A 15,982-nucleotide genomic window follows, 5' to 3' on the forward strand; every position below is an offset into this window, starting at 1 on the left:
AAGTAATCTCACTATTATCAAAATGTGTAATAATTCCAATATAATGAAGATACACGTGTGACGATCAAACGAAGTAGTAAAATAATAAAAGGATAAATTAAAGTTAAATGTTTAAGTCGTCATTTTTTAGAAATATTGACATTACGCTTTTTGTAAAATTGACTAATTGTCTAAGTCAAGACCAATACAAGTTTAAGAGGAGTCAAAATATTTATGAAAACAAGTTTGAGAGTTTAGGAACTCACTGAAAATTGCAAAGTAGAATGCTATTTTTAAGAAATAAATAAAAATATCGATCATTGAAAATAGTGCATTCTTAGTTTAGTGTTTCTACAAAAACAATCATTTAGAGAATAGATAATCGTAAAATTCAAAACTTTTGATGTATTTAAAGAAAAGAAGAAACATAAGGATACATATCCTTCACATATATTTTCTAGATATAGAAAAATTATAAGCATAAGGGTATTCATCTTGTGTATTAATTATAAGGAAAAATACAATGAAACTTTCATTTTAAATCAAGTTTCCGAATTTAGAATGAAAGAGCAAATGTAAATAAGGATTACTTGTTTATTGTAGATTTCAAAATAAAAACAAGATGTATATGGTAAAATGCATAATTGAATATATCAACATTGACTAAATCAAAATTATGCCTCACAACTATACACATATTAATCGCTCAAAACGAAAGGATAGACTTTTAGTCTTTATGTATACGAACATGATACCAAGAGAAGCAAAATAGACAGAAACAAAGTTAGACAATGTATTATGTTAATAGTAAGGTGTGCAAGATCCACTACAAACAAAATGACTAAAAGCACAATATTTTGGTGACACAATTATTTTGTGCCACTATATTATATTCTTTAGTGGCACTTAATATTTAATGCTCATATCATTCTATTTTTCTTTTTAAAAGATACTATTTTTTTTTCCAAAATTTCCTTTACCTCCTTTCCCTACCTCAGTTTTTTTATTTCATTTCCCGCTTTTCCCCTTTTCCAAATTGTTAAATCCTAAATGAGGCCTCCCTTTTCCTATTGAGCTAGGGGTAGTCTAAGCCTCAACAGAAAGAACACAAATACAATCAATAATCATACACGATTCAACTTCATTTTTTCAATTGTTCATCATCTCTTCCCCTACATCCAGATTCTCCCCATTGTTCTAGTTCGACTGAACCAAGTTGTCACTCTAATCTGCGTCTGTGAATCCATCCGCCTAAAATCAAATTGTCGTTCGACTGTTCAATCAATTTCCCGTCTATCGACCGCCATCTGTTCGATTATTCTAGTTTCATTGATACCAAACAAGCGTATATGGGTCTGTTACTATGCTTACAATTTTGACTTTATGTAGAGATCTCGTGATTTAAGTTACTAGCTTCTTATTCCAACTCTCGTTTACGCCTCTGATAACAAGGTACTAGCTTCTTGCTTCAAGTTTTATCCCCTATAATTCCATAAGATACTCCTTTTATTCTGAATTTAAGTTCTAGCTTCTTACATTATTTTTTAATCTAGGATCTATGTTATAGATTAGGTAGCACCATTCAATCTTTCAGCTTCTGGGATGGGCTTCCAAGTTCTATGAAGCAAACCACTGTTCAATTTTGGGTATTCTTTTTGAAAATTGGATCCTAAATATGAGAATGAAGCAACATATTTGAGTTACTTGTTTGTTGTGGGAATCAATCAACTTGATTATATGCCATTGTAGTTGTGTCGAGATTCTGAGGTTATATGTCATATGATTATAAATCAACTGCTTCCTGATTACTTCTTGTTGAGCTTCTGAAGTTATATGTCATATGATTTCAACAGTTCTAATATTGATTTAGGTTCCGATACTACATATGCTTCCCTTAGTTAACTTATTATTCAAAAAATCTAATATCCTAAGAGACTGTCTAGTAGGTGCTCTAATACCAGTTGACAAACATATAAGCTTGGAATGTTCCAATTTAGTTGATTATTAAAGGCCTAAATAGTTCAATGATGCAGTCTTTGTTAACGGGACATGTTTGAAATGTTGTTGATTTTTTGTAGTGGAACTTGTTTGAATTTATGTTGTTTATGCTTTATTTTATTTACTTTTTATGTTGTGATCATTTGCTCACCTGATGTATGTATATTCTTAGTTAGAATACTAATTCATGTAAAGAAATCAACGAATTATGAATTTATACTCATCCTCGAATGTTGTGGTTATGTTGATCTTATGACAACTTGTTGTAAGGAGGGGTAATTATGTCTTTCTTTCTATTTCTTTTGTTTTATTTGATTTTCATATGTTTGAATATCTGATGGCAGTGGGAAGGCAAAACAGGAAATCTGCAGAGGCTTTTGCTAAAAATGATGGCAAAGGTTTGTATTGTTTGCCATCAAATTTCACTCCATGAATATTGTTTTAATTGTTTTTAGTTTTTTTATATATAGTTTTCATGTTCATTCGATGAGCTTGAAGCATAGATGTTGCAAGGACATAAATTATAGGTATTTTTAGTTATACTACAAAAGTGCAAAGATAACAAGTTCAAAAGAGGACACCAAACTAAGAATTTCATCTACACCAAATAAAAAAATTTACAAAAATGATGAATTTTTTTTGTATGTGAACGATTTGTTATTATTAAATTATGAATTGGAGATAATGGTTTCACTTTTTTGGCTTTTAGTATTTGCATGTCTTGTTTCTATTTCATGTAAAAGATCTACACTTCTTTTTATGTTATGTTTATTGGTGATATTTCTATATCCTTTTATATGATGTATTATGGTTAATATGATAGGTAAAATCAGAAGTTTGATAAACAAGAGGAGCAATTATAAGAAGTTCAAGGTCAATGAAGTTTCATGTTTCTTCCCCAACACATATCAAGTTTGATAGTATTATGGTTTAAGTACTAGCACAACATTTAGACTTATTAAACTTTTGAGAAGATGCTTGTATTTTAACTATATTGAGAATGTTGTTCTTAAACAAGTTTAAAATGATGTAATGATATTGTGTTTTCATTTATTATCTTAGTTATCTTATTATTATTTTATATTATCATTAATAAAAAAAATCGGACCTAATTTATTAATGTTTTATAGTGAGACTACTTGGGTTCGAAATTTATCTAAGAGAAATAGGTATCAGAAAACAAATATTGTCATACGGTCAAGAAATGAGTGAGATATGGATGTTCAAAGCCGAACAATTGTTTTTGACATAATGCATGTTATTTTTGGTTGATTAAAGTGCCAATTTGGGTCATATGTTCACAAGAACAACATGCATAACCTTTATGGTCGAAATTGAATAACCATAAACTAGTGTTTATAGAAGAAAAATGACTTATATGTGCAAGAATCAAATCCATAGATTTAGGTTTATCCAAGACCCCAAAAATGAGTGTTTCGTTCTTGTTCTAAAGAACTCCTTGGAACCAAATCTTACACTAGGATTTGCACCACAATTCTGATTTCTATCACATTTAGGAGTGAATACACATCCAAGATGTACTAGAAATGGGTTTTTCATATGAAAACACAAAAGTAAATAAGAAGAATATGTAGAACTCGATTTTGAAGTCATAAGAACATGCCTGCTTCTTTTCACTCTTAGCATAGGTTTGATCTCGAATTTTCGACATTTCTAACACATGCAATGTGCTTTTGTTGGAAATCTGCAAACACAAAGACGAAGGAAAAAAGTTCTAGCCATGGGAGGGGTGTGAAATCCGAAAATGGAGAGAAAATAAGTTGAACCTAGTACCAAAATGTAAAGAATGAAGGAGAGAGTGAAATATCTTACATTGACTTCGATTTGAAATTCAAGAACACTTCAAAAGCCTCAAAAATGATAAAAATATGGCTGAGAATTTCGTGGATGTGGCTGAATTTGAGTGACTTTTGAGAGGTAAATGATTCTACGAATAAGAGAGAAGTGGTGGAGTGTTTTTAGGGAGAAGAGGGAAAGAAAGCGAGGTTCTATCTTTCTGGATAGGCTATCTCTCTCGTCATCTCTTTGGAGATATAATTCATTAAAATTGGCCACAAAACTCCAGAAATGTTGGTTAACATATGAAAAATGAACTAGAAAAATATTTCCCACAGAAAATGTTTCTAAGATCCGTTTTTCTCTCTCACATTGACTTGCAAAATCTGACCTCAGGATTTTGCATAAAGGAGAAATAATGAGTGAGTGAGAGAGAGAGAGAGAGGAGTGTAGAGGTTGTTGGATTAGTGTCTAAGTCCATAACTATAATTGGTATGTACTTGACCCGAGAATAGCATGGTCCATTTGGGTTGCATATCACCAGGAAAATTTGATAGGATGGACTTTTGAGAAGAGGTTATTTATGATTTATTAATATATTAATATGGAATCATATGATTTAATTAGTATTGATCAATAATTAATTTGGAAATATCTTTCTGATCAAAAGAGACTAATTAAATATATGGGGATGGATTGTGTAAATCATTGATTCTTATAATGTGGGCCAATTATCCATAATTCCTTAGGTTGGGCTAAACCAATGTGACAACCCATGGATAGTCCATGGAGGTTTCAACCCATGGAGCTTAAGGATGCGCATTAGGGTTTACATGGTGTAACCCTAGTTTTGCCACACTATATAAGAAGCCCCTTAGTTGGTGAGATTGGCACTAGTGCTCTTGGAGAGCCATAACAGATTTGTGTGCACCATACTCTCTCAAGATTCATCCTTTGTCCTAGGTGTGTTTTGATTCCATTTGAGGCTTTCACACTATTGGTGCTACGTTCTTAAAGGCCAAAACTACAAGCTACAACAAAGAGGCAATTCTATAACTCATTTCTATGTTGTTTATGTCAAGTGCATGCTAGTTGTAGTCTCAATGCTTTCGAAACAATATTGCATGTATGATTAGAGAGAACATAGATCCAAAGAATTTACGGTTGTATGTGCACCATAGGATGTTGTATTATACGAAAACCCATCAGTGGTATCAGAGCCTAGGGTTGTTTTCCATTATACTTGATGTTTTATAAGTTTTCAAAGTGAAAAAATAGAAATTTTAGCCTAGTGAACTCACCGAGTCCACTGGGTGACTCGCCGAGTAGCAAGCTTTTTGCCTTGGACTCATCGAGTCAAGTATGGGGCTCGACGAGTTGGCAGTCCAGATAGCAAAATTTCGAGTTTTTTGGCCTGTTTTGGATTAAAATCATTACCATAAAATGTTTTAGTTCATAAAATCTGATTTTGTTGATATGGTAATGATGATTCTCATCCAAATAAAAGATAATTGTCAAAGTTTCAAGATTGTATTATTTTATATGGTTAGATTAATTTCTTGAAATTTGTTTGATATGAATTATCTTAACTTATGAGTTTAATTAAATCATAAGCAAATTGTTTGATTTTGTTAGTTGTAATTTTTGATCTAATTGTTTTTGGTGAAATCCATAACTTGTCCTCAAGTTATGGAAAGTGAAATGCCTAATTTTTAAATGTCATAATAAAATGGTTTTAAGTCTTCCATGACTTGTCCTCAAGTTATGGAACTTGAAGAGTTTTTTACATAAATGTTTTTATAAACTCCATAACTTGTCCTCAAGTTATGGAATGTCAAACACCTTTTCATAAAACGTTTATTAAACTAATAAGTTATGGATACCAAAACTTTTTGAATAGTTCAAAACTTGCCCTCATGTTTTATAATTTGTAAAGTTTCACTTTTGAATACATTAGTTCCAAACCTGTAAGTCCCTAATCTGCTTGTGTATCAATCAGATCCGTTTGATGGTGCGGAATCCTAATCAAACGGATGATGCCAGATCAAATGAAGAAGAAGGAGAAGAAAAATAACTTGAATCTATGATGTATTCAATGAATAGAATGATGCTCCATACACATAGATTCTCTCTCACACACTATTCTTCTCTCTAACTTTCTCTCTCTAAAACACCTTGGGTTTCACACACTTAAGCTCCTAATCCCTACTACCATTACACACTCCTCACCCTATATATAGTAGATATGGGTCGTGAATGGGTTTACGGCCGTAAACCTGTTCACGGCCGTAAACACAACCGTAAACACGTATATGGCCGCAAACACCAAGTTGTTTACGGTCCAAGACACAAAAATACATTTTCCTAGAAAAGTAAAGTATAAACCATATTTTTGACCCAACAATCTCCACCTTGGTTTATAGCCTTCTTTTCTAATTGACCCAACAAACTCCCCCTAAAAAGTAGCTGGCTTTTCTTGTTAAACTTCATCTGGAGCTTGGCTTCAACATTAATCTTCAAATTCTTCACAACTTCGAGATGAAACTTGATGAATCTTCAATGAATAACTTCATCTTGAGCAGTTGGGCTTTTCTTCAGGATTTGGCTTTGAACATACGTTGGGTGAGGAGGCTTCTTGATAAGATTCTTGAAAGATAGCGCTTTCAGCTTGAGAATCTTTAGAGAGAATAGAGAATGAAACTTCTGGATCACTTTAGTAGGAACAATATAGCAGCAAATTGATTGAGGATGCTTCAATGCAACCTGACACAAAATCTTCAAGTCAGCTTCACTTTGATTCAGGGGTTGAAGGACTGAATGTTGAAAGAATAATCTTCATTTCTTGCTCCTTCGAATAAGAATTATTCGATGCTCACGGATGAAGCCTTGGCTCAGAAATTTTCGATTTAGTCTCCATGAGTCTCATATGCATCTGAATTAACTTTTCAAGACAAAACAAAAAAACTAAAAGAAAACTTAGCACACAATATTTTTGGATTTTTCATATTTTATGGACAAATAAAAACAGAAACAAAAATATTTTTAGATTTTTGATTTTCTGAACAAAAAATAAAAACAGAAATAACACTATTTTTGAATTTTTAATTTTCTGATTTTGTTTGATGTTAGAATTTTCTGATTTTTGTTTAATTTTTCATATTTTTAATTCTCCCCCTAAATTTTTGCATAGAGGAAAACCATGAACAAATTTAACAAAAACAAAAATATTTGGGATCAAAGTTGTCAAGCAATCCAATATCGTTTAACAACACATGTCTGCATGTCTAGATATGGTCAATCACCGATATTGTGGTCAACTTAAACACAAAGGATGTTGAAAATTTAGAAAGATTATAAGTTACAATTCATTGTGATATATATATATATATATATATATATATATATATATATATATATATATATATATATATATATATATTCCTAAATGGACATTTAGCTGATGACGACCAAGGATATTGTTGTCCACTTAAATTAGGCAGCAAGATCTACAAATAACCTATTAAATGGTTCAATTTTAGATGTACTAGAACATGTTTCCCACTTCCCAATATACCCCGATAATCAAGAACTTCCAAAGAACCCCTTACTTTAGGTGAGTAGACAATCATTAAGGAGGAAGTCAGATTTAGAAATTGGTGCATATGCTGTGTCCCAGGTCGGAAGCTCTTTCAATCACGCAGAGGGGACAATATATGGCTAACTAGGATAGAGGGATTGAGAGGTAGAATGTAACAGCCAAATTTTCAAATAATTTTTCACATTTTATAAAACATATTTGTATCACATAATTGTTATAAAAACACCATTTTCATTCATAATGGCTAACTAGGATAGAGGGATTGAGAGGTAGAATGTAACACCCAAATTTTCAAATAACTTTTCACATTTTATAAAACACATTTTCATTCATAATTGTTTTAAAAACACCATTGTATCACATAGTCAAATCATAACATCACATCCCAAGATCAAAATATAAAAAAATCCTCGTGTGTATACTGATCAAGCCGGCGCCTTCCCACAATCCTCACTGGTACCTGAAACACATAACACAACACTGTAAGCATAAATGCTTAGTGAGTTCCCCAAAATACCACACACAACACATATTAGCCACTCGAGGCTATAACTCTGTTTGACCCTCTGGTCAATGTGTCTCAGTAGGACCCTCCAGTCCCATAACTCTGTGGGCCCTCTGGCCCTAACTCTGTGGACCTTCCGGTCCTAACTCTGTAACTTTGTAACATACATAACATAAAGCACATAGAAATCACATCATGAAAAGGCATACAAAATACTTTGACACATAACTCTAATTACCACTCTAGGTAAAGTATAGTGAGAAGACTCACCTCGGGTAACTCGGTAAAGCTCGAACTCTGTAAAATCGGCTCTAGTCTCCGCCTAATCATATGAAATAAACACTCTAAATCAATACATCTCTCAAGGCTAGACTATTCCTCCTCTTAGTACTCTTAGAAGGGTAAAAGACCATTTTACCCTCTCTCATGGCTCAAAGACCCTAAAGTTGACCAAACCCTAAAAGTCAACAAAAGTCAACTCCCCGAGTTATGCTGCACGTACCACACATGTACGCTGGGCGTACCCGGTGCCTTCACATAAAATGGGGTGCGCGACCCCTTACGCCGCGTGTACTGGGATTACGCCCAACGTAACTCCCAGTTTCAGACTCTAAGCATTTTGGGGTCTTAATCAGTTAAGACCCACGTCCAACTTCTAGATCTGACAATTTATAACCCTCTTTATCCATAAAGTCAGCGACTTTAAGCCTTTGCATGGTTGGACAAGTCACTAACACCCATAATACTCCACTTCCTAACACTAGAAGGCTCAATACTCAAGCATGACCTCATATCCATGACCAAGATGGAAACTTTATGGATTTAAAACACAAATACCACTGAAATGGGACATATCTAGGTCCATGGAGCACATTACACTCATAAAGTCTCCACCTTTGGGACTTTTAACCCTAAAATGGTCCATGAAATCATCTAACCAAATAAGTAGGAAAGTTTTGAACTTTATGCCTCCAAAAGCAGCTCCTTCCTCTGTAGATCTTAGATCCAAACTTGCACATCAAGATCTAGCCTCCACAAGCTCCTTTCCTTCTTCTTCACTAACACACTAAGGCACTTTTAGCTCCAAAATACTCACTCTCAAGCTAAGGACGATTGGGTGGCTCTCTTAGGGTTTTACTCACTGATATGGAGGCTGAGAAATGAGCCTTAGCATCCATTATATAGTGCACAAGTCAAATATTAGGGTTTGCATCTGGACCCATTATGCCCAGCGTAACCCTGGGTACGCCCAGTGTACCCAGGCGAGTTCGCGTCCAAATTAAGCGCATAAGTACGCACAACGTACTCCCCAGTACACCTATCGTACTCATTTGCTATAAGAACTCTTTCAAGGGACCACTTTTGACAACTCGACAAAATGGAAGGGTATAATAGCTTTACCTAAAATTCGGGATGTTACAATTCTCCCCCACTAGAACCAGACTTCGCCCTCGAAGTCTCATGCCGAAAACAACCCTGGATGCTGCTCCAACATCTCTGACTCCGATTCCTAAGTCAGCTCGGACCCCTTCCGGTGCTGCCATTGGACCCGAACCAGTGGCACCTCCATGTTCCTCAGAACCTTGACCTTCCTGGCCAAGATCACGATCGGTCTCTCAACATAATTCAGACCCGCGTCCACCTGGATATCCTCCAATGGTACCACTGCCGACTCGTCGGCTATACACTTCCTCAGTTGAGACATGTGGAAGGTATCATGTATCTGGCTCAATTCCACAGGTAGCTCCAATCGATATGCTACCCTGCCCACCCTCGCAATAACCCTGAACGGTCCAATATACCGGGGCCCCAACTTGGCCCTTTTCCTGAATCGGATCACTCTTTTCCAAGGAGACACTTTCAGGAGTACGAAATCTCCAACCTGGAATTCGAGCTCGGATCGACGCCTATCCGTGTAACTCTTCTGGCAACTCTGGGCCGTCAGCAATCTCTGTCTAACCTGCTGTATCTGCTATGTTGTCTGAAGCACTATCTCAGTGCTGCCCATCACTCGCTGCCCTACCTCTCCCCAACAAATGGGAGTCCGACACCTCCTCCCATACAATAACTTAAAGGGATGCATACCAATTCTCGAATGGTGGCTGTTGTTATAAGAAAACTCAGCTAAAGGCAGATACGTGTCCCAACTCCCTCCGAAGTCCAACACACATGCTCGAAGCATGTCCTCGATCGTCTGAATCGTCCGCTCACTCTGTCCGTCCGTCTGTGGGTGGTAAGCGGTAGTGAACTGCTACCTAGTACCCAACTCCTCATGGAACTTCTTCCAAAACCTGGAAGTGAAACGCACATCTCGATCTGACACAATCGAGATCGGCACACCATGCCGCGATACCACCTCTCTCACATACACTTCTGCCAACCTCTCTGCGGAAGAGCTCTCACTGATAGCAAGAAAATGAGCGCTCTTCGTTTGCCGGTCGACGATCACCCAAATTGCATCGACGCCTCTCGCAGTCCTCGACAATTTGGTGATAAAATCCATGGAAATCTGTTCCCACTTCCACAGGGGAACCTCAAGCGGCTGCAACTTGCCATGCGGACACTGGTGCTCAACCTTAACCTTTCGACAGGTCAAGCACCTCTCTATAAACCAAGCCACATCCCTCTTCATACAGGGCCACCAATAATCTCTTTTCAGGTCCAAATACATCTTAGTGGCCCCGGGATGGATCGAAAACCTCGACCTGTGCGCCTCCTCCATCAAAATAGCACGTATCCCACCCTCAAATGGCACCCAAATCTGGCCCTGGAAGGTCATAAGCCCCCGACTATCGGCAATGAACTCTGATATCTGCCCAATCATCCGCTCTCGCTTGCAGTTCTCCGGTCTCATGGCCTCCACCTGGGCCTCCCGAATGGTGTCCAATACGGATTCATCACTGTCAACCTCATACATACATCTCGCAAAGGGGAACTCTCTGCCCTGCGACTCAAAGCATCGGCTACCACGTTAGCCTTGCCCGGGTGGTACAGGATCTCACACTCATAATCCTTTACCACGTCCAACAATCTCCTCTGACGCATGTTCAGGTGGGGCTGATCCATCAGATACTTCAAGCTCTTGTGGTCTGTGTATATGGTACACCGAACCCCATACAAATAGTGATGCTAGATCTTGAGGGCGAACACCACAGCCCCCAACTCCAGATCGTGCGTAGGATACCTCGTCTCATGAGGCTTCAGCTGCCTCGATGCGTATGCTATCACATGCCCCCGCTGCATCAGCACCGCACCCAGTCTCGATATCGACGCGTCACAATATACAACAAAGTCCTCCATTCCCTTCGGAAGGGTCAACACTGGGGCTTTTCACAATTTCTGGCGAAGTGTCTCGAATGAGGCCTGCTGCTCCGGGCCCCAACTGAAAGCCACGCCCTTCCGGGTCAGCCTGGTGAGAGGAACCGCAATCCAGGAGAAATCCTGAATGAATCTTCTATAATATCCGGCCAACCCCAGGAAACTCCTGATCTCCGAAGGGGATCTCGGTACCTCCCAACTCATCACCGCCTCAAACTTGGCCGGATCGACCAATATCCCATTCTGGTTGACGAGATGCCCTAGAAACTGGACCTCCGGTAACCAGAAATCACACTTGGAGAATTGGGCATAAAGCCTCTCCGATCTCAGAACTCCGAGGATCTCCCTCAAATGCTCCTCATGCTGCTCTCTAGACCTCGAATACACCAATATATCATCAATGAACACAATCACCGAACGATCCAACATCGGTCTGCACACCCTGTTCATGAGATCCATGAACGCCGCCAGTGCATTGGTGAACCCGAAAGGCATCACCACAAACTCGTAATGCCCGTAACGAGTCCTGACTGCTGTCTTCTGGATATCCTCATCACGCACCCTCATCTGATGATATCCCGACCTCAAATCAATCTTGGAGAACCAAGACGCTCCCTACAAATGATCAAACAAATCGTCAATCCTTGGTAAGGGGTAACGGTTCTTGACCGTCAGCTTGTTCAACTCCCGGTAATCAATGCACATCCGGTGTGAACCATCCTTTTTCTTGACAAAAAGGATCGTTGCTCCCCACGGCAAGCTACTCGGCCGTATAAACCCCTTTCCCAGCAGCTCCTGAAGCTGCGAGGATAACTCCTGCATCTTTGAAGGTGTAAGGCGATAGGGCGCCTTGGCGATAGGCGCTGCCCCCAGAACCAAATCGATACGGAACTCCACCTGCCTCTCAGGAGGCACACCCAATAACTCCTCGGGGAAAACATCCAGGAACTCACGCACTATCAGGACCTCATCGACCGACCTTGGTCTCTCTGCACCTACCCTCGTATCCATCACATAAGCCACATACCCACTACAGCCCTGCTGTAGACTCTGCCTCGGTCTCGCGACTGAACAAAACGCCGACCCAGAGTGGGTACCCTCGCCATAAACCGTAAGAAATCCCCCACTAGGGTCTCGTATGGTCACCAGCTGTTACTCACAGTCGATAACCGCTCCAAATCTGCTCAACCAGTCCATCCCCACGATGACACATACATCTCCCATATCAATCGAGACCAAATCAATCGGAAACTCAACGTCGAATATCTCGAGTACACATCCTCGAATCACATTAGTGGTATACACTGCTCTCTCGTCAGCTATGGAAACTCGTAAAGGTCGACTCAACTCCTCACGACAAATACTGATGTGCTGACTAAAGGCTAACGACACAAAAGACCGACTCGCACCCGAGTTAAATAACACCAAAGCAGGCATAGAACACACAACAAATGTACCTACGCATATCACAATATAAGCATAACACCACAAACTCAGAATAAACATAAGGAAGAATACATACCAGCCACAACATTGGGTGCTGCGCGGACCTCCTCCGCTGTCAACTGGAAGGCTCTCCCGCGCGCCTTCGGCGCCTCGGCCTTCACTGGCCGACTCTCTGTAGCTCGAACGACAGCAGGGACAGACCCCTGAGAAGCTCCCTGAGCTGACCCTCGCAACTGCGGACACTCGGCCTTCCGGTGTCCACTCTGGTTGCAGTGAAAACAAACTGCAAACTCCTTGGGGGCAATCTTGGCCATATGCCCCTCCTTGCCACACTTGTAGCAATACCCTGCACACCCCCTGATGACTCTTGCCGCACTTGCCAAAAGTGCGGGCCTTCTGGTTCCCTGATCTCGAATCGGCGGGCTTAGCCCGCTTGGCAGCAGGCTGGGACTTAGCTGGTCGCCGATCCCTCCCCTGAGACTCTGCCTCCTCCATGGTCTGAGTCTCTAGCTCAATCTGCCTCTTCCAAGCATTTACTTGAAGCTCGGCAAATGTACGGTATGTCGATTTCGCCATGAACTCGTGGATGTCTCTCCGCAAAATGCTCAAATATCGGCTCATACATGCTTGCTCAGAAGACACGTGCTTAGGGCAAAACATTGTCCTCTCATGAAACATCCTGGTGATCACAGTAACACACTCTGTACCCTGCTTGAGGGTCAAGAACTCCTGGGCCAAACGCTCCCTTTCCAATGGGGGAACGTACTCATCACAAAACATAGCGGTGAACCTCTCCCAGGTCACCGCAGCAAGCTCTGCAGAAGAATAATGTGCTGTCACAAACTTCCACCAATCCTTCACCCCCAAGCGAAGCTGGTTCAGCGCGAACCGAACCCTCAGATGCTCCGGACATGAACATGTGTAAAAGCACCCCTCAATGTCAGAGATCCACCTCATCGCATCTATCAGATCCTGAGTCCCATCAAACTCTGGTGGCTTCGTGTTGCTAAACTCCCAGTACAGCAACGCGTCACCTCCCTGCGGCCTGGCAGCAGCAATGGCTGCAGTGGCTGCAGCAACAGCAGCATCAGTAAGAGCAACATAACGCTCATCAAATGTCTCGATCAGGGTGGTCTTGATAGACCAGAACATTTATGGAATCTCAGCGCAGATGGTAGCAACCAGCTCATCATGAATCATCTGGCAGAGCTCCTCATCGCTCTCACCCCCTTACTAGTCCCTGGCCTGTGGTGTGTCCCCACCATGATGTCTCTCTGAAATACAACACAAGATATCAAAGACTCGCTCGAGTGTACACACACTCGATATCCCAGTCCTACTTTATCCCTGGTACCCTAAGGATTTTTACTTGGGCTGTGCATTGATCCGGTGCCTTCGATAGTACGGGTCCAATACTACCGTCCACACCGCATCAATATTCACCCCAAGTCTTCCTCCTTGGATTCCAAATCCCAAGTACTCTACTCTCTCTCTCTCTCTATGCATAGTCTACTCTCTAGCATATCTCTCATAAGCTCCTCGCTGCTATCTATTCACTCTCAAGCATCTCCTAGCAGCAAAATCCCTAGGCTAAGGCATCAAAATCAGGCCACTCTAGTCCTAATAAGGATACCTAGCTTACTCTAGCATGAATATCATATCATAACATATCTCATAACTCATAATGTAAGGGTATTTTAGGAAATCACCGTTCGGGCGCTGGCTGATCGTACACACTGCTCTGCTCTGCTCTTTCAAAAACTTTTTACTCTTGAGAAAATTTTGTAAATTTTATTTTGAAAATCTCCCAAATCGTCAGTTTGAGTTCAGATACGCCCGAAGGTGTACCCGAATCCCTCAAACCAAGGCTCTGAAACCAACTTGTAACACCCAAATTTTCAAATAATTTTTCACATTTTATAAAACATATTTTCATTCATAATTGTTATAAAAACACCATTGTATCACACAGTCAAATCATTACATCACATCCTAAGATCAAAATATAAAAAAGCTCCTGGTGCGTGTACTGATCAAGTTGACGCCTTCCCGCGATCCTCACTGGTACCAGCAATACATAACACAACACTGTAAGCATAAATGCTTAGTGAGTTCCATAAAATACCACACACTACACCTATTAGCCACTCGAGGCTATAACTCTGTTTGACCCTCTGGTCAATGTGTCTTAGTAGGACCCTCCAGTCCCATAATTCCGTGGGCCCTCTGGCCGTAACCCTGTGGACCTTCCGGTCCTAACTCTATAAACTCTTTAACATACATAGCATAAAGCACATAGAAATCACATCATGCAAAGGCATACAAAATACTCTGTCACATAACTCTAATTACCACTCTAGGTAAAGTATAGTGAGAAGACTCACCTCGGGTAACTCGGTAAAGCTCGAACTCTATAAAATCGGGTCTAGCCTCCGCCTAATCATATTAAATAAACACTCTAAATCAATACATCTCTCAAGGCTAGACTATTCCTCCTGTTAGTACTCTTAGAAGGGTAAAAGACCATTTTACCCTCTCTCATGGTTCAAAGACCCTAAAGTTGACCAAACTCTAAAAGTCAACAAAAGTTAAGTCCCCGGGTTACGCTGCGTGTACCACACATGTGTGCTGGGCGTACCCGGTGCCTTCACAGACAACGGGGTGCACAACCCCTTACTCCGCGCGTATTGGGATTATGCCCAACGTAACTCCCAGTTTCAGACTCTAAGAATTTTGGGGTCTTAATCAGTTAAGACCCATGTCCAACTTCTAGATTTGAACATTTATAACCCTCTTAATCCATAAAGTCGGTGACTTTAAGCCTTTGCATGGCTGGACAAGTCACTAACACCCATAATACTCCACTTCCTAACACTAGCAGGCTCAATACTCAAGCAAGACCTCATATCCACGACCAAGATGGAAACTTTATGGATTTATAACACAAATACCACTAAAATGGGACAGATCTAGGTCCATGGAGCACATTACACTCATAAAGTCTCCACCTTTGGGACTTTTAACCCTAAAATGGTCCATGAAATCATCTAACCAAATAAAGAGGAATGTTTTGAACTTTATACCTCCAAAAGCAGCTCCTTCCTTTGTAGATCTCAGATCCAAACTTACACTTCAAGCTTTAGCCTCCACAAACTCCTTTCCTTCTTCTTCACTAACACACCAAGGCACTTTTAGCTCCAAAATACTCATTCTCAAGCAAAGGACGATTGGGAGGCTCTCTTAGGGTTTTACTCACTGATATGGAGGATAAGAAATGAGCCTTAGCATCCATTATATAGTGCACAAGTCAAATATTAGGGTTTGGATCTGGACCCATTACG

The 15,982-nt window shown here is 39.9% G+C and overlaps 1 long non-coding RNA gene across 1 annotated transcript; it reads left to right on the top strand.

The window, feature by feature from the left end:
* Window positions 1–947: 947 nt before the first annotated feature.
* On the top strand, window positions 948–3,030 carry LOC111893992 (uncharacterized). Its single transcript, XR_002851068.3, has 3 exons — window positions 948–1,431; window positions 2,322–2,375; window positions 2,801–3,030. It is a non-coding gene; the product is annotated as an uncharacterized LOC111893992 (long non-coding RNA).
* Window positions 3,031–15,982: the final 12,952 nt, after the last annotated feature.

This window comes from Lactuca sativa, chromosome 7, assembly GCF_002870075.4.
Source record: "Lactuca sativa cultivar Salinas chromosome 7, Lsat_Salinas_v11, whole genome shotgun sequence".
In the NCBI taxonomy this organism is placed as follows: domain Eukaryota; kingdom Viridiplantae; phylum Streptophyta; class Magnoliopsida; order Asterales; family Asteraceae; genus Lactuca; species Lactuca sativa.